The sequence below is a fragment of the Canis lupus genome, chromosome 10, assembly GCF_003254725.2.
Source record: "Canis lupus dingo isolate Sandy chromosome 10, ASM325472v2, whole genome shotgun sequence".
Lineage (NCBI taxonomy): Eukaryota > Metazoa > Chordata > Mammalia > Carnivora > Canidae > Canis > Canis lupus.
This window is the reverse complement of record NC_064252.1, coordinates 51,548,077-51,570,403: the sequence shown is the minus strand read 5'-3', so window position 1 is coordinate 51,570,403 and position 22,327 is coordinate 51,548,077. Positions and strand designations below refer to the sequence as shown.

At 41.3% G+C, this 22,327-nt stretch overlaps 2 long non-coding RNA genes across 6 annotated transcripts in view; one reads left to right on the top strand and one right to left on the bottom strand.

Annotated features, from left to right (window-relative positions):
* Nucleotides 1-21,868, top strand: part of LOC112672036 (uncharacterized) — a 38,308-nt gene extending 16,440 nt beyond the window's left edge. For all 4 annotated transcript variants that reach the window (XR_007413797.1, XR_007413796.1, XR_004803051.2 and 1 more), the window contains exon 3: nucleotides 16,771-21,868. This is a non-coding gene — a long non-coding RNA (uncharacterized LOC112672036). The remainder of the gene's footprint in view (nucleotides 1-16,770) is intronic.
* LOC112672047 (uncharacterized) overlaps nucleotides 1-22,327 on the bottom strand; it is a 101,950-nt gene that overhangs the window by 68,351 nt on the left and 11,272 nt on the right. The window contains exons 2-3 of one of the 2 annotated variants that reach the window (XR_003144005.3): nucleotides 21,726-21,775; nucleotides 10,913-11,452 (exon numbers count right to left, since the gene is read on the bottom strand). This is a non-coding gene — a long non-coding RNA (uncharacterized LOC112672047). Of the gene's footprint in view, nucleotides 1-10,912; nucleotides 11,453-21,725; nucleotides 21,776-22,327 lie in introns of those variants that run through there. The other variant, XR_003144002.3, reaches the window with a different exon arrangement.

The following is a 22,327-nucleotide window of genomic DNA, read 5'->3' as shown; positions in this document are numbered from 1 at the left end:
TGTGCAACACTTACTCTCTGCCAAGTCTTACACTGTGAGCTCAGGTTTTAGTGGTGAACAAGACAGACAGTCCCAGATTTCTTATGAAACTCAGTTTGGTGGCACACATGGACCTTGCTGTGATTAGAGATACACATCACCTCAGCCTGTAATTTCAACCTGTAACAGTGGGGGCTTGATCTGGTCCTGACATTGAGGAAGGCTTCCATGGTAGATTCATTCCCTCAAAAAAATACTTCCCTTCATAGTCTACTATCTCATTTGTGACTCTCCCCTGGACAGAGAATTCAATACTTTAAAAAGCAACAGAATTTTTATAGCAAGAACACTAAGATAAAGTAGTCCATTCTCAGTTTTTGAATTTTTTTAAAGATTTATTTATTTATTTATTCATTAGAGAGACAGAGAGGCAGAGACACAGGCAGAGGGAGAAGCAGGCTCCAAGCAGGGAGCCCAATGCAGAACTCGATCCCAGATCCAGGGATCACGACCTGAGCCAAAGGCAGGCACCCAACCACTGAGCCACCCAGGCGTCCCAGTTTTTAAATTTCAAAATAGACTTTTAAGTCTGTCAGAGCAAACCAGGTTAAAAAACAAAACTTTCATTGACAAGTGTTTGAACTTCAGAAAAAAGGATTTGAGTTCTAAAACCCCAGACTTAAGTATCAATATCAAAACCTTAAAGGAGGCAGAATATCAGATTATTCCATGACAATTCTTCAAAATGAGAATTATTAAAGAACCAATTTACATATTTGACTCCCAGGGTTTAGCTGTGAAAGAAAAAGTCTGCATGCCTGTGGATGTCACATGACCAGAAAAAGCTTCATATAAGCAGAGGGCAGGTAATAGACTGCCCTGCAGTGGTTGGTATGAAAACATGGTGAGTTCTCTTGAACTTGCCCCTCAGCCAAGCAAAATGGTACATCTTGACAGAAGCCAGAGGTATAGATTCCATGACCAGAGATAAGCCAAAAAGCTATCTCAGAAACAGGGATCTCATGGTTAAATACCAGGGACTTGATGCTTTCCCAAATGCTGTGACAACTTGCAAGCACCCCTACTAATTAAATGTGGCCCCCAAAGTGGGGAAGTATCTGAAATGACTAATTCTTCAATTAGAGAAAATCGTAGAAGTGACTAGATTAATGGACTAACATAACAAGACTGTAGCTTTTCCTGCCATTAGGCAAAACAAGACGTTAAGATCGATGAGGTATAGAAACGAAGAAACTTAACATTAGTTGTACACCTGAGTTTTGTGGGTTTAAAAGTACATTTCCCTATAGTGACAATTTAAGGGGAGGGGGACTATCTGGTAAACAGGTATTTGCCAAGTGAGTCAAACATTCTAAAACAGCATAGCTCATGTGATACCAAGGCCTGGAATACATATAGGATTTGATTAGCTTAAGGAATTAAATATCATTGTGCCTACAAGAGGGTGGAGATATGACAAGACAGGAGACAAGGCTAAAGAGATTACATTTTATCCTCCCAGTAAGCAATGGGAGGCACTAAAGGACTGGAAACAATATTGTTAAACTAGCACATTTAATGTTTTCACGAGAGCTTTCATTAATTTCAAAAATATTCTGTGACCACCAAGCCCCTCCCTAGTCACATCCTCACACATAGGCTCTTCTAGTCCATTGCCCCATGTTCTACTATACCATATACCATTTTCTTTCCCAGCTAGTGGGCATTCCCCCCTCCCCCCATTCCTGCAGTCTTCTATGACCCTGGTCTTTATAACATCCCAGTGAGGTTACTTTAAGAGGTTAAAATGGGAGTGCCAGATGCTATGGTGATGTTACAATGGTCAGGGACAAGACAATGACTTAACTCTTGCTCTGTTAATTATCCCCATCTTCTCCCAACAAAGTTCTAGGGAGGTATTCACAAGGAATGAATGCAGAATGAAAATCAGAATACCATTTTATTCCTAAGCACACCTTGCAGTGCATAGCTCTGAATAAAAGCTAAACTGCACAAAGTTTCAAGATCCAAGTAGTCTATTTACTCCCTTCCTCCCAATTCTAAATATTGAAGGAAAAATGCTCAGACATGTCAACAGAGATTAAAAGAAAAAAACTGAGCCCATAAAAGAGAAGATCAAGGTTGAGTATGTTACCTTTTTGGGTACATTGATCACTTTCCCCCACTCTGAGGCTTACTCAAAGACCCCAGCTCTGATCAATCACCTTAGCAAAGAGGTTGTATTCAAAAGTTCAAGACTGACAGAAAGATTCCTCAACCTCATTGTCATATCTTAGGCTTTAACTTAATAGATGGTATTGACCTCCAAAGCTACTATCAATCATCAACAGGTCTGTCACTGGGGAGGAGGGGGTGTGTAGAGCCAGAAAATTCTCATAAATTTTGTATTTTTTTAATAAATTTTGTATTTAAAAGACTACTGTGAGTCAAATAAGAATAGCTCATAGGCACCTCAAAACTGGTTAGAACTCATCCTTAGTGCACTACCTCGCTCCCAGAAATCTTGAAGACTGGGAAGCCCGGGTGGCTCAGTGGTTTAGCGCCACCTTCAGCCCAGGGTGTGATCCTGGAGACCCGGGATTGAGTCCCACGTCAGGCTCCCTGCATGGAGCCTGCTTCTCCCTCTGCCTGTGTCTCTGCCTCTCTCTCTCTGTGTCTCTCATGAATAAATAAATAAAATCTTTAAAAAATAAAAAAAAATCAAATCAAATCAAAGTCCCTAAGGGATACATTTTTCTGGCCCAAGTGGCTTCTCGGGGCCTCTTTTAAAAAATAATAAATCTCACACACACAAATTCACATCCCAGTGATTACAATCTCTTATACAATCTTTCTTATAAGCCCAGATTGGGAATGGATTTTTTAAAAGTTGATTTAAGGGAAAAAGAAGTTTTAAATATGTTCTCTAGCACATGCTACCCATTAAGCATGACCAAAGTCTAAACTTCACTTCCCAATTTCTCCCCCAAATATTAACTCTAACACTGATTCACAATCTATCTTCTACCAATTGACAGTAAAATAATAATAATAATAATAGTAATAATGACTTCTTTCTCTAAAGGCTTTATAGTTAAGATGACTTTTTTTTAAATGAAGACTTCTGATGTAAAAATGCCAGCTCAAGTAGGAAGCACAGGTCAGACTAAAGGGGGACTGATCTGGCCACAGGAGTGATAGGCTCCCTTCTTTTCAGTCAGCCATGCCTAGGGAGAGCCCCAGTCACTTCCAGATGCCAGCTTTCCTGTGTCTCCTAAGGGGCAATCTTGAAATGATTATCTAAACATGATGATAAAGAATCAATATTTCTCTCTTCTTTTCCTGGAAATGATACAAAACTATCCAGAACTGGCAAGAACAAATCAAAAAATAAAGGCCATTTTCAGAAAAACCAGGAGACAGTTTAAACCTCAGGTCCCCACTCTCACTCCCACCCCTCCCCCAAAATATCCTAGAGCTTCAAACGATAGTTTTGACTGAGAAGGGGCCATGTAGGAAGGAACAGAAAAGATTCTGAAGAGGAAGACTCAGCTACAACTTCCAGGAGGTGTGAGACAAATTCTTCAAGCGAGGAATGTACAGTGAGGGACACAGACTACAATGTAAATGTTGTAGTAACTAACTAGTACTAGTGTAGTAAGTGTTAGTAATAGGAAGGATAGGGATATTTAAACTTTGAGACCCCAGAAACAGGATGCTTTGGTAAAGAATCACATCATGTTTTCAGTCTAGGTCTATGGCATCACAAGAAAATAGTTCTACACTAAAAATAATAGTAAATAAAGAATAAAAAGTCATAGATCAGACTGTCTTTATTGGGTAAAGTCTAAATTAGCTCACACACAAAATCCTAGATCATAAAATAAATAAAAGTCAACCAAATAGCTTTAGCTCCTCTCTTACATATTTAGTTGCTCCAGAATAACTTGCCACTTTTCAAGTGGAGTATTTTTAAAAGCATAGGACCTACACTAAGATAATGTAAGAGTTAAAAAAAATAAGAAATTATCAATAAAAGCAAGTGGCAATGAATATAGAACTGTGTTGCCATGAAGAAAAACTGATGGAAATCTAAAACACCTAATAAAGCAATTCCTCCTATTAAACAGGAGCACAAAGCACCAACACAAGAGCTCGGGGAATAAATGAAACAAGGAAAAGATTAAATATGGCCTGGTAGCATTCAGGAATGAAGTACAAGAAATAAAAATAAAGCCATCAGGGGCACCTGGGTGCCTCAGTGATTGAGCATCTGCCTTTGGCTCAGGTCATGATCCTGGAGTCCTGGGATCAAGTCCTGCATCAGGCACCCCACAGAGAGTCTGCTTCTTCCTCTGCCTATGTCTCTGCCTCTCTCTGTGACTCTCATGAATAAATAAAATCTTTAAATAAATAAAGCTATTATAGAAATAAAGGCAAAAATGAAAAGGGGGAAAAAAAGATGCCAGTGAACTCACTATGAGATATAAAGATGAGAAATGAAAGAGAAAGTGGAAGTTTAAAAGAATGAAAAATAAAAATTGAGTGCATTAACAAATGGATAATATCCAGGCTATCCATTAAAATACAACTGATTCACTCTCTGCAGCCCAGAAAACAAGTAACAACCCTCTTAGCAATTAGCCCAAAATAACCAGAACTTAATAACTTCCAGCTTCAATTTTTGCCTCATTTAGAAACCATCAAAGAAAGCCAAATATGCTCCCCAAGCCCATCACATAAGATGCCTGCTTCTTGTTAGTTCACCTAAGTTTCCTCCTGCCTAAACCCTCTTCCAATCAGGGCACATGTGAGGGCTTCCCTTTCTCTCCCCGCACCATAAAGCTTTCCCATTCCTCTGTCCAACTTTGAGTCTCTGTGAAACTCAAGTTGTCAACTTTCTTGTAGAGCAAGCTCCAAGTAAATAGTCTTTGTTTGTTCTCATTTGGGTGGTCTATTTCTACAATAAGATATACTTAAAAAATTTGAGTCTATCTATCGAAAGTATACACTGTATCCTAAAGAGAAGGGCCTCTTAACAGTCAATACTAAGATACATCCTAATAAAAATTCTGGACTTCAAAGCAAACTTTGGGGTAGTTACATAAAAAGACAGTCACAAATTCAAAACTAAAAACAACCTGGCCTCAAACTTCTTCACAGCAGTGTTCAATTGAGGGGCGGGGAGGTAGGGAAGAGCACAGAAGGACACATACGTGAATGAGAGGGAGTGGCAGAGGGAGAGAGAATCTCAAGCAGACTCCACACTGAACAAGCAGCCAGATGTGGCACTCAATCTCATGACCCCGAGATCATGACCTGACCAAAAACAAGAGTCTGATGCTTAACCAACTGAGCCACCCAGGCTCCCCTGTGTAAGCTTTTCTTAAGCAATTTAGTAGAAGCTTAACTTCATCCAAACAAGAAATTACTGTAAAAATCATAACACAACTAGTGGGGCATAGTCTCCACTGCTTCAATGGATTGTAAGACGAAAACAAAAAGGAGTATAAGATAACAGAACATGATGTTATATGTTGTGACCATGTGTGATCACAAACATCAACAGAGGAAAGATAAGTTGCGCAGACACAATGATGCTGAAGATAAAGGATATCACTTAAGCTTAAAAAAATTAAGTGACAAAGAACAACTTATACTCAGTACAGAGGCCAACAGTAAGAAAGAAACATTCAGATCAAATCACAACATGTAGTTGCAGTCTATGCTGAATATATATTCTCAGAAAGGTTAAAATGACAAATTAGGCAAATTCATACCACCCCCCCCAAAAAAAATCATAATCTGAATATTACACAAAATTGGACTCAGGCCAAAAAGATCCAAAGAGGCAAGATAGTATTTTTCTTATGCCAAAGGTGCAATCTCAAAGAAGATAATGTGAACATATATGAGCTCTAGAGTAATCCTCATAAAACAAAATCTCTGAGAGTTTTAAAAAGAAGTAGAGGGAGAAAGAGCACATCAGTCCCAGACTCTCATCTCAGTCCATAACAAACATAGGAAGGAAAATTAAGGTTATGAAAACTTATCTAATAAAGTAAATCTGATGGATTGTATGATATTTTATATAAACACTCATAGAATTTCTACTCACTCAATATAAATAATGTCTTTTTGTCAAGTACTTAAGACCCATAAAGTTGATCATTAAGTTACAAAGAGGTGAATAAATTTCCAAAGGTAGAAGTAGTATAAACAATATCTTCTGATTCCAATGCACTAAAAGAGAAGTTTTTTAAAATCTTTCTTAAACAATTCTTGCTTCAAGGTGAAAATACAAACTTAAACTTCAGACCATATAGAAAATGATTTTTTTAAAAACACCACACTGCATATCAGAACCAACAAGAAAAGTTAACACAGTAGTCAGAAGAATAATCATTGTCTTAAATACTTTTAGTTTATGAAAAGGACAAAGAAATATTAAAAATAAATGAAATCAGCTTCCACTTTAATAAAACCAAGTGAACTAGGAGAATGAATAATGACGAAATAAAGTGAATAAAGATAAAAAGATAAAACAAATTAGAAAAGAGAGGGCAATAGACTAGCAAAGAGTTCATTCACATTCTGAGAAGAAAAAAAAAAGACCTCTACATATCAATAAGAAACAACCCAATATTTTTTAACCCAATATTTTAAAAAGTATTCAAACAGTTACTTAACAGAAAAAATAAAAATGGCTAATAAATATGAGAAGTTACTTAATTTCATGAGTTCTTAGGGAATTCATATGACCACTTTGAAAAACTATTTTAAAATAATGCATCCAATAGAAAAAAAAAAAATGAAATGCACACACACACACACACCCGAAAAGGAACGTATAACCATGTCCATATCAGCATTATTCAAATTACCCAACTGTACATCAACAAAGGATGGATGCATTTTGATGTATTCACACAATGAAGGATCATGAAGCAATCAAAATTAGTGAATTACTGCTACATGCAATAATATCTGAATCTCCTGTTTGAATCTCAAAGAGAAGCCAGACGCAAAAGTACACATACGATAGGATTTCATTTATAGGAAGCATATAAACAAGCAAAACCAATTTATGGTACTGTAAGTCAGAACAGTGGTTGCTTCGAGGAACAAGGAGTGAGGAAATGATTAGGGGTTAGGAGATACAGCCCTGGGCTACTAGTTGCATAGGGTTTCACTTTATTAGAACTTAGTTAAGGTACAAGCTTTCGATGTATGCATTTTTCAACATCTTTGTTATACTTGAAATTTTTACTTTTGTTTTAAAAAGAAAACTTCAGTCAAGAATATTTTTATCTGGAGGGCACCTGGGTGACTCAGCTGGTTAAGCCTGTGATTCTTAGTTTCAGCTCAGGTCATTGTCTTGTGATGGAGTCCTGCATGTTCATACTCAGCATGGAGTCTGCTTGTTCCCATCCTCCCCCTGCATTTTCCCATCCCCCTCACCCCGCTCCTCCACTGTTCACCCACTCACTCACCCAAATAAATAGATAGATAAATCTTGAGAGAGACAGAGAAATCAAATTGGCCAGTTCTTTGATCATGGACTTCTGATCTCCAGAACTCTGAGAAACTAATTGTTAAGTTACCCAGCGTGAGGTATTTTGTTTTTGCAGCCTGAGCAGACTAATAATACACTTGCCAATCTGGACAAGTATGTTGTTGTCAGATCACCGGTCAGCAAAAATCTTCCCTTGGTGGCATCTGCATTTTGAAAGAGTATACTTTGAGACCTATGGGTCTTCAGTAAACAAGAAGTTTGATCAATAATGGTGATTTCCAGGCACCATGACAGACCTTGCAGGGAGTCATGTGTAGTAAATGGACTGGTAATTTGGGGGGAGGACAGCTCAGAGAACCTTAGGTGTCCAGCTAAGAAGTGTAGGATTTATTTCAGACATGACAAATCACTGAAAGTTTTGAAGGAAGTATCATGACCAGAGCTTTACTTCAGGGAGATAACTCTGCCAGCAATGCAAAGGATTTTTATTATTACTATTAATTTCAGTGACTTTTATAATAGCTAGCATTTATTGAGCACTTACTCTTTGCCACGCACTCTATATGCATGGTCTCTATTCAATTAAGTGCAAGAAAATCTTGAGAAAGACTTTGAAATGGACCAAAAAGATCAGATTTTTTTTTCCAAGAGAAAACTAGGCATTATCTAGGTTATAATTTTTTTTGAGCTATTCTACAACTCTGTAAGGTATAGAAAACTGATAGCAAAGCAAGTAAGCTTGTCAATTGAAATGCAAATGAAGCGTGCCCAGTGGGATGCAACTGACTATTACCTTGTGGATAAACTCAGTTTGCACCTATGTTTAAATTCTTTCGGGCACTCTCTATTGCCTATATGTGTGGTTCTTTGAATTCTCCTTTAAACCAGTTCTATCATCTTACTGCTTGCTATGAGTTGCATAAAATCTTTGACACATTCATCTTATATTCCTATGTCCTAATTTTACCTTTTAGTAATTCTCAGAATTCTATGAAATTGGTACTATTATCATCTCCCAGCTAATGGAAAAAGAAACAAAGTCTTCAAGAAGCCAGGTGACCTACCAAAGTCACCCAGTGACCCTTGAACTAGGATCAAGATGGAAGGCTACTTGCCCTTTCAGACCACCAAATTGTCACCTTCACATCCGACCCCTGCAACTGGTCTCTCAAGTCCTCCCCATCACCTCTCTGCCTAGTGAGAAGTCCCTCCGTTATACCATATTGTTCTACTGTCTGAGCCATTCCCACCACTGTCTGAGCCATCTGACCAAGTTATCGCTGTAGGCCACTAGCAAAAATATAATAGCAAGAATTGATGTGCTGTGACTGGTATTTGGGGAAACAGTTTACATCTTTTCTGCATATGCTGTTAGTCACCACCTTTTGGGCATATATAAGTGGCGGTAGCCATGGAATAGGGGGAATCAATAGCAGAGGTGACCATTTACTCTGATAGGCTAACACGTTCCACCATCATAAGCCGAGACGCTGCTTCTAATAAGGGCCTTGGAAGTATTAAAGACCTTGTCCCCGATGGTGACTCACCACAGACTTCCACATACCCCCAGTACTATAGATATATAAAAGTACTGTCAGCCTTCCAAAATGAAATCATGATTACAATGACAATTCCTGAAAAGTACTTAATACTGTATGTTTTAAGCCCTTTCATATCTCTTACTATATAAAATAGTCTTGGGAAATAGGCCAAATTTATATTAAGAAGAAATTAAGTTTCACGGAGGTGAAGTGCTTTGCCCAAAATTCAGCCAGTAAGATATTGCAAAAACTGGATTCTCTCCTTAATTCAGAGAAAGTCCCTTTTCACTATCCCAGACTGCCTCTCTTCCATCATTTCCATCCACAGACAGACACACACATGATCACCCATACACAATATTAACCTTAGCCTGTCTCAGTAGGTCAGTATCTCCCACTCCCACCCTTAACACCAATCCTAAACCTCTAGACTAATTCCTCCTCCTTCTTTGGGGCTTACATGTCCCTTCTTTCACTATCCTGGACTAGATTAGTTATCCCCTTCCACTTGTTCCCATGGTGCCCTACACTGATAAATTTTAAGTTCTGTAAAGGCAGAAATATGACCCATGCAAGATGATCAATTGAGGACTACTGAGTGTTGAAAGAACCCCAGATATTGCCTTGGAACAGGGACAACCTCAGGCTTGGAATGTACATGTAAGCATTCTTGGATCTTCTCCTTGGAAATGTACATGTAAGTCAATAGCTGGCCTTGAACAAGGCTTTTAGTGAAACAGCCTGCAAGTCTTCTGAATTTCCAACAAGGCATGTTTACTAAAAGAAACTGGGATGTGCCCCCTCAGGACCAACATTTCCCCAGGCTCAAATATTCCCAAAGAGCTAATTAAGCTCTTCAGAAAAGGGTTTTTCCAGATTGCAGCCACCAAGAAGCCACTTAAGATTTCAGGGAAGTCAGAGGATAAACATTTTGCCCCTGGCTGTGTCACTAGTGAAATGGGATGAGTCAGACATCCTGCCTTGGCTGGGAAGGACCATATATTTGACCTGAATTCTCTTTCCTGCCTCTGAGATCTGGCTTCTGACTCTATAATCATCCCAAGTCTTCAGTAAAAATAGCTATGATCATTCAACTCTTCTTAGGTGCTAGACTCATCCTAGGTTCTCAGCACTTGAGAGGTACCAAATCATTAAATCCTCACAACATTCTGATGAGGTAGGTACTATTATCATTTTGCTTTTACAGATGTGCAAACTGGGGCAAAGAGAGACTAAAAATCTACCAAGGTCACATACCTATTAAGAAGTAGAGCTGAGATTCATAGCTAACAGTCAGGCTTTAAAGACCAGTTCAAGTCCCACCAGCTCAGCACTACCCCCCAAGAAGCCTACCGAACCACCCCATCCCAGGTATAAATCCTTTCCTTCTGTTGACGTTCTCCAGCTATTTTTTTTTTTGGTACAGTTTATTTGGTAATTAATTCTCCATTTGGTGGTCTTGTATGGAGGTCAAGGCCAAAAGATGTGCCCTCTTCCACCCTCAGGTCCATCACGCATAGTTTTTTATCTTCACAAAAGGAACAGAAGGGCTCGAAGTTCAAGGGAAGATGGACCAGATATGCAAAAGAAGAGCTGGATTATTCCTGGCTGAGAACACCTGCCATACCACAGAAGAGGCTGGCTATATTCCTCAGGAAAAATCTCTACAAGATGAATCAGCAAGTTATCTCAGCTCTCTGAGGGGAGAGAAACTGCTTAGGTTTCTCATTGACTAAATACACACACACACACACACACACACACACACAAATAAAATCACATTCGTTGCCCTCTATTACATAAGATAAGAACCTTGAAGCACCACTAGGAGGCAGAACAAGGTTAAGCTCTGGACTCTAGAGCCTATTTCCTCATCTACGTTTGATAAATGCTTCATAATTAATGATGTGAAGATGACAAATCTCTATCCTATTAGGCTGATTCTTTTGCAGAAATCAATAATCTGTCAGAGGAAATCCTTTTGGGCAGAAGCTGTTTAATCATCTTCATTACCATCATCATTATTATCATGATAGATCGCATTTATTGAATTCTTATGTATAAGACAGTGTATATGAATTATCTCATCCTTATACTAGAAAAGCTTTATTAAAAATATTGGATGGCACAAAGCGCTGATCTTTTTTAAACATTAGACCAAGCCGGCACCTGTCCTCAGATAGTTTTACTTCAGGCAGCCCAGCAGAGGACCCACAGAAAGTAGAATAAAACTTCTGTCAAACAATATTGAAAAGGTTTCCACGGGATCCCTGGGTGGCGCAGCGGTTTGGCGCCTGCCTTTGGCCCAGGGCGCGATCCTGGAGACCCAGGATCGAATCCCACGTCGGGCTCCCGGTGCATGGAGCCTGCTTCTCCCTCTGCCTGTGTCTCTGCGCCTCTCTCTCTCTCTCTGTGACTATCATAAATAAATAAAAATTAAAAAAAAAAATTTAAAAAAAAAAAAAAGAAAAGGTTTCCACATAAATGATAGTGATTTATAATGGCCTAAGGAATAGATTCAAGTTGGTCCTCAGCTACTCATTAACATGTGACTACAGGCAAGTTACCTCATCTCTCTGAGCCTCAGTAACCCCAAGATAAAATAGGTATCTCATCAGAGCTGCGATGATCCACATATACGATGTCTGAGCACACATAACACGCTAAGCCCCCAGGAGAAGCTTGCTCCTCTTACCCACATGGTTACCCAGCACTTACCCCTTTACATACCAATACATTGCTGACCAATTTTAAGCAAAATCTAAAGGTCTTCCCTGACTTACTAAACAGAAAAAAAAAATGTATAGTTTTTAAACATTTCTTGATATCCCAAATCTTGATATTGATCTTCTTGATCGTAGCCTAATCTTGACACTGATTATTCTATGGTATCATAATTGAGTTCTAAGACCGTTTCTACACTGAGTGACCTCCAATTCTTGATTCTATCGTCATCTTCTCAGGAACTTCTCAGATTGTCAACCACAGATTTTTGTGTCCTCATTTTGTATCCTGCAACTTTACTGTGTTGGGGCGATTAGTTCTAATACCTTTTTGATGGACTTCTTAGAGGTTTCTATATACTACATCACCTCATCTGCAAATACTCAGCTTTTACTTCTTCCTTTCCAATTTAGAGGTCTTGGTTTATTTTTCTTGCCTAATTGCTCTGGCTAGGACTTTAAATACTACATAACTTTTTCCCCTGAGTCTGAATTACTCAGTTCTTAAGCTGTTAGGGTGTGGGAGTGGAGACAAAATAGGAGGCGGTTTTCTACTAATTCCCCTTTTCCCTCATGTTCCCAAATACATGTTGTGAATATCTGCAGCTGACACTGAAGTACAGCTCTGAAACCTTTAACAGTCTCCCTTTCAATGGCAGACAAGTCCTGGCTGAAATCCAAAGCAGAGATTTGTTGTGGGGGTTTTTCCCTCCCAAAATTCCTCATTTGAAGGGTTGTTTCCCTTCCTTCTTCAAATAAAACCCAGTAGGCCCAGTTAAAATCTTGCCTGGCCATGGAGCCTTCCCTGACCAGTCTAGTACATGCTGACTGGTCTTCCTTTGAACACCTAGCTCTCACTCTTTATGCCATGCAGCTCACAGTTACTCATCTAGCTCTTTGACATTACCTTGGCAAGGTTACCTCCAACTGCTATGTAATTCTTCAAGTGGGACCTTTCTTCGTCGTTCCCCCCTCCAACCACATATAGAGATTATACCACCTGCAAATTTTACTATTAATCTTCAATAATAAATTTGTAGAAATGTCTGTACCACTCCAATTCCCACCATCTATTCTTAAGTAATGAAAACTTAGGACTTTCTGAATCAGTCTGTGCAGAGGGACACACCTAGATGGTTACACTCTGGGCAAAGAGAATTCCCCCAACTTTTGCCACACACATATATCCCTCACCTGGGGACCATAGCCAAAGGGGAAATTGCTGGCGGCTGAAAAGCTCTTGCCTCCAAAGAGTGTCCTGTCTCCAGCGCGGAATTATTCATCTGGTTTGGGTGCACAACTAACTCTGAATCAAAATAAAACTCCAGACTTCCAGAGTGTGAAGAGCTAATAAATCCTTAGTGAATAAGACTTCCTAAATTGAGTTTCTTTTACGAGGCAATCCATGAGCACTTCTGGCTTTTTCTACTGGAGCAGCAAACTGCAACTATAAATATTAACAAGATGGTAGATGGGACTAGAGACATGGGGGCAGAAAAATTGGGAATCAAACATAGTTCCTAAATAGGAATGGCCCAGTTTAGTGGGGTTCCTTCTCAGTGCCCCTTGCTCACTAATCCAGGCTGCTTTTAGGGAAATCCAAAAAAGACACTGCACTCTGATGGAAGAGGACAGCATTTCATTGTGCTAAAACCATAGAACCATGAGTATTATTAATTCCATGGTTGATTTTCAATTCTGTTGTTGAATCTGTCCCTAAGCCAGATTCTCCCACTACCTGGTTGCCTATGGAATGACATGTGTATATTTATGTGTGTATGTGTGTGTGTGTGTGTGTGTGTGTGTGTGTGTTGCCAGTTTGTCTTTGTTGATTTTAGTGAATAAACACAGGGCACGTGCACTTCTGAAAAGTTCAAATAATTTAATGGTTCTCATTTCAAGTCATTCACCTGGCAATAGTTCTATAGCTGAAGTGAAAAGAGATGTAAAGAAGAAAAGAGGAAGAAAAACACAAGGCCAGTAACACAGAAAGATCAGAAGCAAGAGTTGAGTGTTTCTGAGTACCAAGTACTATTCTTCTGGAGATTTCCACAAAGTAATTTTACGAGAGTAATGGCCAGAGAAAGGTAGTTATTTGCCCCATGGTTTACATGAATTATATCAATCATGTTGGTATTACTCCCACATTTTAGATGTAATAACTAAGGCCCTGGGTGGCAGGCGGTAGGGGGAGACAACTTGTTCAAAGTTTTACAACTTGCAATTTAAATGTATAGATTCAAGCCTAGGTTACTTCATTCCATGGATAGGGTTACTAACTCCTGTACGGTGCTACTTTCCACTACCAGGAACCAATACACCAAAGCACAGAGGTTCTGAAGGAGTTTATAAACCTCTTCAGAGTTCTGTATTGAGGCCCTCACTCAGAGAGTGGAGCACTCTGCTAGACAGTATCTGCAATGCAGGGGAAGGTTTTTGGCAATGAGAACATCCCTGGAATTTGCTTTCCCCAGGAGTCCAGCAACCTGCACTTGTCCTTGGGCCCTGCCCCCCAAGAGCTGCATAGGCTCAGCCCATCTGTTTTTAAGACTGTTCTTTAATCTCTACACCCAACATGAGGCTTGAATTCACAACCCCAAGATCAAGAGTTGCATGGTCCACTGAGCCAGCCAGTCAGGCACCCCTGTCAGCTCATCTTTATATTCAACTTCAACAGGACACAGTGATATATCGAACTAGGGGCTGAGAAAAAAACTGAGTCAGGGCCATGAAGGAGGATGTGCCTTGGAGGTTCCAAAGTGTGACTATAAGGGGCAGCATCCCAGGAAACCCCATTCTGCTCTTGGGGGAGTACTCTGCCCTTACCAAGTGCCTATGGGTTGTAGATTTGGGCTAAGGTCGATCCAAGGTTTATATCCAATTCCTAGGGAACATCAAAGCCTTGGCCAAAGGATTCTATCACCACATGGGACAGCAGGTGCCCTTTCCTCCATCTTCTTTTCTTTTTTTTTTTTTTTTCCATCTTCTTTTCCACCCCATCCTGCCCTTCTCATTTTTGCCCTTCTTAACTGTGCCTCCTCCAACCCCTTACTGCTTTGTGTGATAGGTACCCTCATATGAACTGCTGTAAAGTCTCCTGGGCCTCCACTCAGCAAAAGCAGCCTACTTGAAGAACAACAGCCAGATTCAGATGGCTCATGCGTAGGCTATTAAAATAGCACTTTCTGCTGCAGTTTTGATGAAGGTGCCATAGACATCACAGAGATCAGAATATCAAAGGAGGTGGATGGCAGACCTCCCAAGAAGACATGCATAGTTTAAGAATTTACAAAGGGAATGAGGAAGAACCTGGTCCATGATGCATGGAACCCTCAACAAAATCAAGGATACAAAATTGGGTTAGAGAAGAATTTTAAAGAGAAGCTGATTGAGAAATTTCTTTAGAGAGGGGTTGTGGGCTGCAATTCCCCACCCCACTCTCTGTTCAGAGATAGGGATGTGCTGTCTCTAACAACTCACTAGAAAAAAAGCTCTAAGCAACCACTGAGGAATCTCTAAAGTGTTATTTCTCCAACTAAAGGATGCTAAAGACAGACTCCTGATTCACCTCTAGGAAGATTATGAGGACTGCAGACTGCGGTCTGATGCCTGCCCAGGAAATTTTGAAGTTGAGAAAAGAGCAACTGCTTGGTGAGAGCCGAGAGAGGCTGCTGCCTTGGGATGAGCCTGTACTTCCAAAGAATACAGCTCTCCCCATGAACCACATGTGTCCTACCCAACAAAGAAAATGGACATGAGTTCATCATGGACACTGAGACGTATGCTTATAAGGATGGGGAGACCTCAGCTGAAAGACACGGAGGTGTACTCAATGTCTGGGAGCGAAGGAAGGAACTCCAAAGGAACACCTGGCCTAACAGGATAAGGAAATGGGGCCCAGCAGGGAAAACTCAAAGAACCTACAAAGAGTATCCTCAACAAAGACTTCTTTAGCCACTTTCCAGACCAGAAAAAAACCTCAGCCAATGAAAAGCAGCTATTACTTCCCCTCTTCTCTAACCAGTTCCCAGGGGATCAAAATAGCAACCAGAAGTTGAGGGAGAGAGGAGAAGCATAAGGCAAGGTCCTCATTCCCACTTGAAGACTTCCAGGGTGAGGCAGGTCCAATCATGGGGCTTAAGGGCAGGGAAATATTTCATGTTAGTCAAGTTTGGAATTTTAAGATTTATTTTTGACTGATTATTCTAATTCCTGAATTGAGTTGCATAACTGATAGAGTCCATTGGACTGCATTTCCTAAGAATGAGTGTAAAAGCCACCGAGCCTGCCAGAGTATTCCTTCAGGGGCAGAGAGAGATCTCCACTCCCCCACCTCCAACCAAATGTAGTGTTCTCTTTCCCACACAAGCCCTGCTTTTTCCTCATACTGGTTCTACATCAAAATAATATACCCACAATCAGGTCCTCCTGGACAGATAGAACAAAATGGTCCAATGGGTTCTTTCTCCATTCCGAACAAGGTCTTTTGTCCATTATCCTCCACGCCCCCATCCCCTAGAGTCCCCACCACAAACACACCACCTGACAGCAGTTTAGTGAAGAGCATTCATGGAGACAGTTCCCACCTGGAAGGTCAACGGGGGCACTGAAGACTCTAATTTCCCCATTATGCTTTCAAAGTCCTTGTTGGGCTCTGTGGAGACACTTCCCAGGAATCCCCTGGCTCCTAAAATCTCTCTCCTTCATCAGCCTGTCCCATTATAGAAATTGCATTATTGCTTTGTCATTGCCACATGTTAACATTAAAAAATATTCTAAGAAAGGTCAGACATTTTATGTTCATCACTCACCTCTTACTGTTAAGTTTTATATTTCAAAAAATGTTAATGTGTACTCCTTTTTGATAAACACACATTTTATGCATGACTATTTATTATCACAAGTATCACGACTGAAACCAGCCAAAATAATTTTAATATTGAATATGCTTTTTAACAGAAATACACTCCCCAGAAATTCTGATTCTTCCATCCTATCCCATCCCTTACAGGTAACATTTCGTTGTTCAGCTGGAGATTAGAGCAGGGTGAAAGGAGCTTTGAAACCAAACAGTCCAGGACCTCTTGCCAAGCTGCATAGATAGCCCTAGGCGCATCCCTACTTTCTCTGGGCCTGCTTTCTCATCTGGAAAAACGAGATAAAAATAACTACCCTGAACGTCTGCTGTGAAAAGTGAACCATCACCAGAAGATGCGTCAAGAACAGCACTGCACACACTGGGTGTTTCGTATCATTTACTGCAATTTGTAGGAGGGACTACACAAGCTTCACCAGCAGGCTCTCACATACCAGGAGAAGCAAAAAAAGCTGAAGGATTAAGGACCCCAAAAGATATGCCTTGAGGTGAGCTGGGATATTTCCCAGAGGCACTGAGGATATTGTGTAGTCCTGCTGCCATGTGCTTGGGGTGTGCAGACCCAACAGTGGGCAGTGGCCTCTGAGCAGAAGCTGTTTCATCTTTACAACCTTGGGATTTGAGGAGAGAATTACCGCCCCCCCCCCCCCCCCCCGCCCAAAATCAGCGGTAATCCCAGTCCCACTTCACCCAGGCTAACCCTCAAGGCAAGGCGTTGTAGGGAAATCCTAAAGTACTAGGTCATGGAGAGAGGCAAGAGGAAAGCCCCCAAGACACCCTTTATGTCAGTTTGAGTCCCGCCCAAGCCCCTCTCCTCCTGTTGGCACTGTCCCCCACCCCTACCAACCAGACCCACACAGAATTAATTTGAGTCGCACAAAGCCAGTCTTGTCACACTCCGGGCTAGGAACGGACAGGCATGTTATCTGCAGCCAGCTATTTACAGGCACTAACAGGAAGGCTTCCCTCTATCTCTGCCATCTTCCCTTATCAAACAGCCCAGGCGGCAGCTGCAGCAACCCCAGCAGGAGGCCTCCACCAGGCTCTGGATAAGCCCGGCCCTGCTGGCACATTCCTGTGCCTGGATGGGAGTCTGTCCCACAAACTGCTTAGGGCTCCAACGCTAAGGTCTCCTCCTTCCTAAGGAGGTGCGGGGATGGGGAGGGAGGGTGCTGGGGAAATGCAGAGGAAAGTAGCAGCAGCTCATCCCCTGATGCCCTGGCACTGAGAAAAGAAGCATGAGCCTCAGCTTTCCAGGAGGTCCTGAGTAGGGGAGGCCAAACCCATTACTATTCTCAGATAGAAGTTGGGGGGCGGGAGGGGGTCCTGAGGTACTTTCTCAGCCTGGCAGTGAAAGCCAGCTTCTCTCTTTACTCCCTAGTTCCCAGCCACTGCAGAGAGCCCCTCTCTCTCCCCTTCAGTGGAGAGAAGCTTCTAGATCCCACCTCTGCCCTATGCCTCTCATTTCCAGCACCATAACAGACATTATCTTATTTAAGGCAAGGTGGGCATTTTCTGTATTATTACAAAAGCTTTCAACACAGGCATAATTACATATATTTTACATTTGGGAAAAATGAAGGTTGCCCATGTTAATTAACATGCCTAAAATCACAAGTTTAGCAAGCAGTGAAGATTTTAACCAAGCTTGCCTGCCTGCAAAGTCAGCGTTCTTTATTACAACAAAGCATCCTTATACTAGCATATAGACAAGAACATGGGTGACTATGGCTTCCAGGTACAAAACAGGAATACCCACTCCTCTCTTTCTCCAGGAAAGGCTCTCTGAATTGACAAGAGCACTTTGGTACCATGGGTCAGGTCGGGGAACTCAAACTGCCGGGCCCATGACACAAATAACCGCCACCCCACCTTCCCTAGGATACAGCCATTGCTGGGAAATGGCACTCAACATGAGGCTCCATCTTACCACCACAAACCTTATATGGAGCCCCATGCCCAGAAGCAGGGCAAGTCTATAAGCTCTATTATAAGGGGTGCAGCCTAATCAGCAAGTCTTAAAGCCCATAATTGGGGCATTGTCCTCCCATTGGGGCCAGGCATTGTGTTTTCAAAAATCTTCTGCTAAAATCCTAGGGTTCCCTAGCAAATGAGTTTCAGAAGCTTCCTTCCAAACCTCAGTAGAAGAGGCCTAGGAAAGCATGTTCAAAAACAAACAAACAAACAAAAACAAACAAAACAACAAACAAACAAGCAAACAAAAAAAACCCCTGCTCATTTCAAATCCATGAGGTTGCCAAGCCTTGGACTTGCAGCCCATATTATTAGGCCACAATATGGTACTGAGTGGAGGACATGTGGCAAATAAAAGGGGTCTAAGGTTGCATAAGGAGAAACTAGGAGGTCATAGTCACATCCCTGGTAATGTCAATGATGTTGGCGTGGCCTGTGCCCCATTAGGCTTAAACAGCAACAGGATCCCAATGAAATTCACTCCCTTTAGCAATAGATTACTATTCACACTGTTTACTGGACTGTGCTCTACCTCTCCACCCAAGTCACTGGGACCCAGAAAATGCATTGGGAGGGGCCCTTATAGACTTTATGTAAATCACCTCCAGTCTTCCTGGTGCTAAAAAACTCAGAGGTGACCTTAAAGACAGTTGTTAGAGAGCCGCCACATAGCACAACTATGATGACACAATTCCCATCAGACTCTACATTAATGGCACTCCCCTAGAGTTGTGCAGTGCACAGTCTGCACAGCAAAATACTTCCAGCCTTATCCATTCTCCTCCTCCTTTCTGCAGGATGCAAGCTTATTCTAATAGAGAGGACTTTGCTCACTAGAGAGAGATGAGGTGGCAACATGAAGTGAAAATTAGGCAGCATCCCAGAAGAAAAGAAAGCTCTCCTCTCCATTCACCCCAGGTAACACTTTTAGATACACCGTATTGAAACTGAGTTAGCAGTTCACAAATCTGTTCCCCTTGCCAGATTATGAATTCCTCAAGGTCAGAGACTATACCCTATCCCAGCACCTGGCACAGAAACTGGGACATAGTAGATGTTCAATATCCCTTTGTTGACAGATAGATGGATGAGTGAGCAGATGCATTTGTTTACAAATATGCTGAGTGCCTCTTCTATATCAAGCACTGTTCCAGGCACAGGCAATGCAATAGTAAATGAAATAGGCAAAAATTCTATCCCTGCCCATGTGGAACTTATATTCCCAGAAACTGAATGAGTGAATAAAGAAGTAAAAGCACTGAAAAATATAGGACTTCAGGAGATGTCTGTATGATAATGGTTGACAGCTACTGACTGCTAACCTCATGTCAAGGGCTGAAGCCTCATACTCTAGGAGACAGTATGATGAACCTTTCAAGAGCATAGCCATAAAAGTATATTTTCAAAGCCATGCTCAACTCTGCCGCTTGCTAACTCTGTGACCTTGGGAAAGTTACTTAACCCCTCTGAGCTTTAACTTCCTCAGCTATCAAATGGGGATAATACAGTTATTGCAAGGATTAAATTATATAATTCTCATAGAGATCACTTAGACTGGTTCCTGGCACACACTAAACATCCATAGGTGAAGAGCTATTGTTACTATCTCATTTAACTCTTCCATCAGCCCTATGAGACAGGTACCATCAGCATTTAGGTAATGCAGAAATAGAGGCTTAGAGAAATAAAAGATAGTATCTAAAATCACACAGATGGGGATGCCTGGGTGGCTCAGTGGTTTAGTGCCTGCCTTCCGCCCAGGGCATGATCCTGGAGCCCCAGGATCAAGTCCCACACTGGGCTCCCTGCATGGAGCCTGCTTCTCTGTCTCTGCCTCTCTCTTTCTCTGTGTCTCTCTCATGAATATAAATAAAATATTTTATAAATAAATAAATAAATAAATAAATAAATAAATAAATAATCACACAGATGGAAAGTGGTGAAACCAGATTCAAATCAAGGCTATTCAGTTCCAAAGTCCATGCTATTAACCATAATGACTTGTGCAATGACCAGCCTTGCCAGGGTACCTAGAGGGGCTCTGAGAAGAGTCTCTACCAAAATATCTCCCCATGAGCCAACCACAGTGCCTGTAAACCCTTGGAGGTAAAGCATCTTACTCTAAGTTCCTTCTATAAAGAAAGGGCTCCCTACTTCCCCACCAGCTATAAAAGGATCATCAGAGAATGGAATTCTGGGGTTATTGACTTTTTTCTAAGTTTTGTTTTGTCTTGGGGAGTTGTACTGCAGACCAAGATATCAACTGGGAAGATGAGGCTTGGGCAGGAGCTACTCCAAGTTGGGAGCAGAAAGGCTCAAGAAGGAGTGGTTATAGAAGAAAATCAACACAAGGGCACCGTAGGTTGCGGGGTGTCATACTTTAATATAATCTGGACCAGAAGGAAAAGAAGGTAGACATGGGGAGGTGTTGGTGCTACTGGGATTCATGTGGGCAGACTCAATGCAAGTGTGGCCCTTACAAATTGCTCTCAGCTCCCTAAAATGACTTCTAAGCAGAGAAGAAGTGAATTTTCCACCCTGCTATAGACACAAAGCATCCTGACCTTCCATTTCTGGTGTAGCAGGACAGGGACCTGGGGCACGAGTGAGTTGGAGACTGAGCTGGCCCAGCCCTCATCCTCATCAAAGTGGAGTCAAAGTATACCTTGAACTCTTAAGAAGGCTGAGGTACCATAGGCCAGTGATTTAACTCCACAGAGAGGAGAAAAGAAAAGGTGGGAGGATAGAGGAGGGAAGAAGAAAGATGAAGAAAGGGATAGAGAAAGACCTCCTGCCATCCCAGACCTAAGTAAAAGGCCAAGCAGAATTTTATCCTTCTGTTCCTTTAGGTGACTTCACCCCTGCACATTCTCCCTATTATCCTGTGAAATGAAAACTATCCACAAAATAGCTCATTCCCTATATCCCCTAAACTAGACTCTCTCTGCTCATAGATCAACCATCCATATTAAAGATATCAATCACTGTATTTTCCATGGTCAAGGAAATGATCATGTTGTAGACTCAGGGGACAAAACATAAGGATGGAATTGCTAAGGGACAGAAAAAAGGTGGGAATGCCTAAAGCTCACTGCTATGGCTTATAAAACACTTACAGAGCTGACATCTGATCCCTGAAGACTCCTCAGCATTATTTCCCCAGGGGCTGCAAAAGTAAGGAGAAAAGATCCAAACATCAGTTTCAGGGTTTAATGATGCTTGCCAGTTTTGCTCCAAATAAAATTTTCTTTAATATCAACTGGGTGTTAAGATTTATCAGCAGTGCTAAAAAGTCTCTGTTCTTTAGCCCATCCTACAAAAGCTATTCAATAAATATTGCAGAGGTTACGGGTGGGTGAGTGAGTGGGCAGGCAGATGACAGGATGGATGGATGGATGGATGGATGGATGGATGGATGGATGGAGAGGTAGATGGATATGGATGGGTCAGTGGATGGATGAGTGGGTAGAAGAGTGAGGGGATCTCTATACCATGTATAAAGATTCATCCTTTGTTTTCAGACAGGTCTACTTTGAAATAGTGGGCATTAGGAATTGGTGGATAGCATTGGAAGTGGTACCAAAACTAATGTAGCTTTTTATGTCACCGGAGCATATTTAGACTAACCCATCAGTCCCATATAAGGACTCAATAGTTTCTCATCAAGTCACATTTTTCAGATATTCTTTTACCCTCTCTGCACTCCCTCCATCGGATA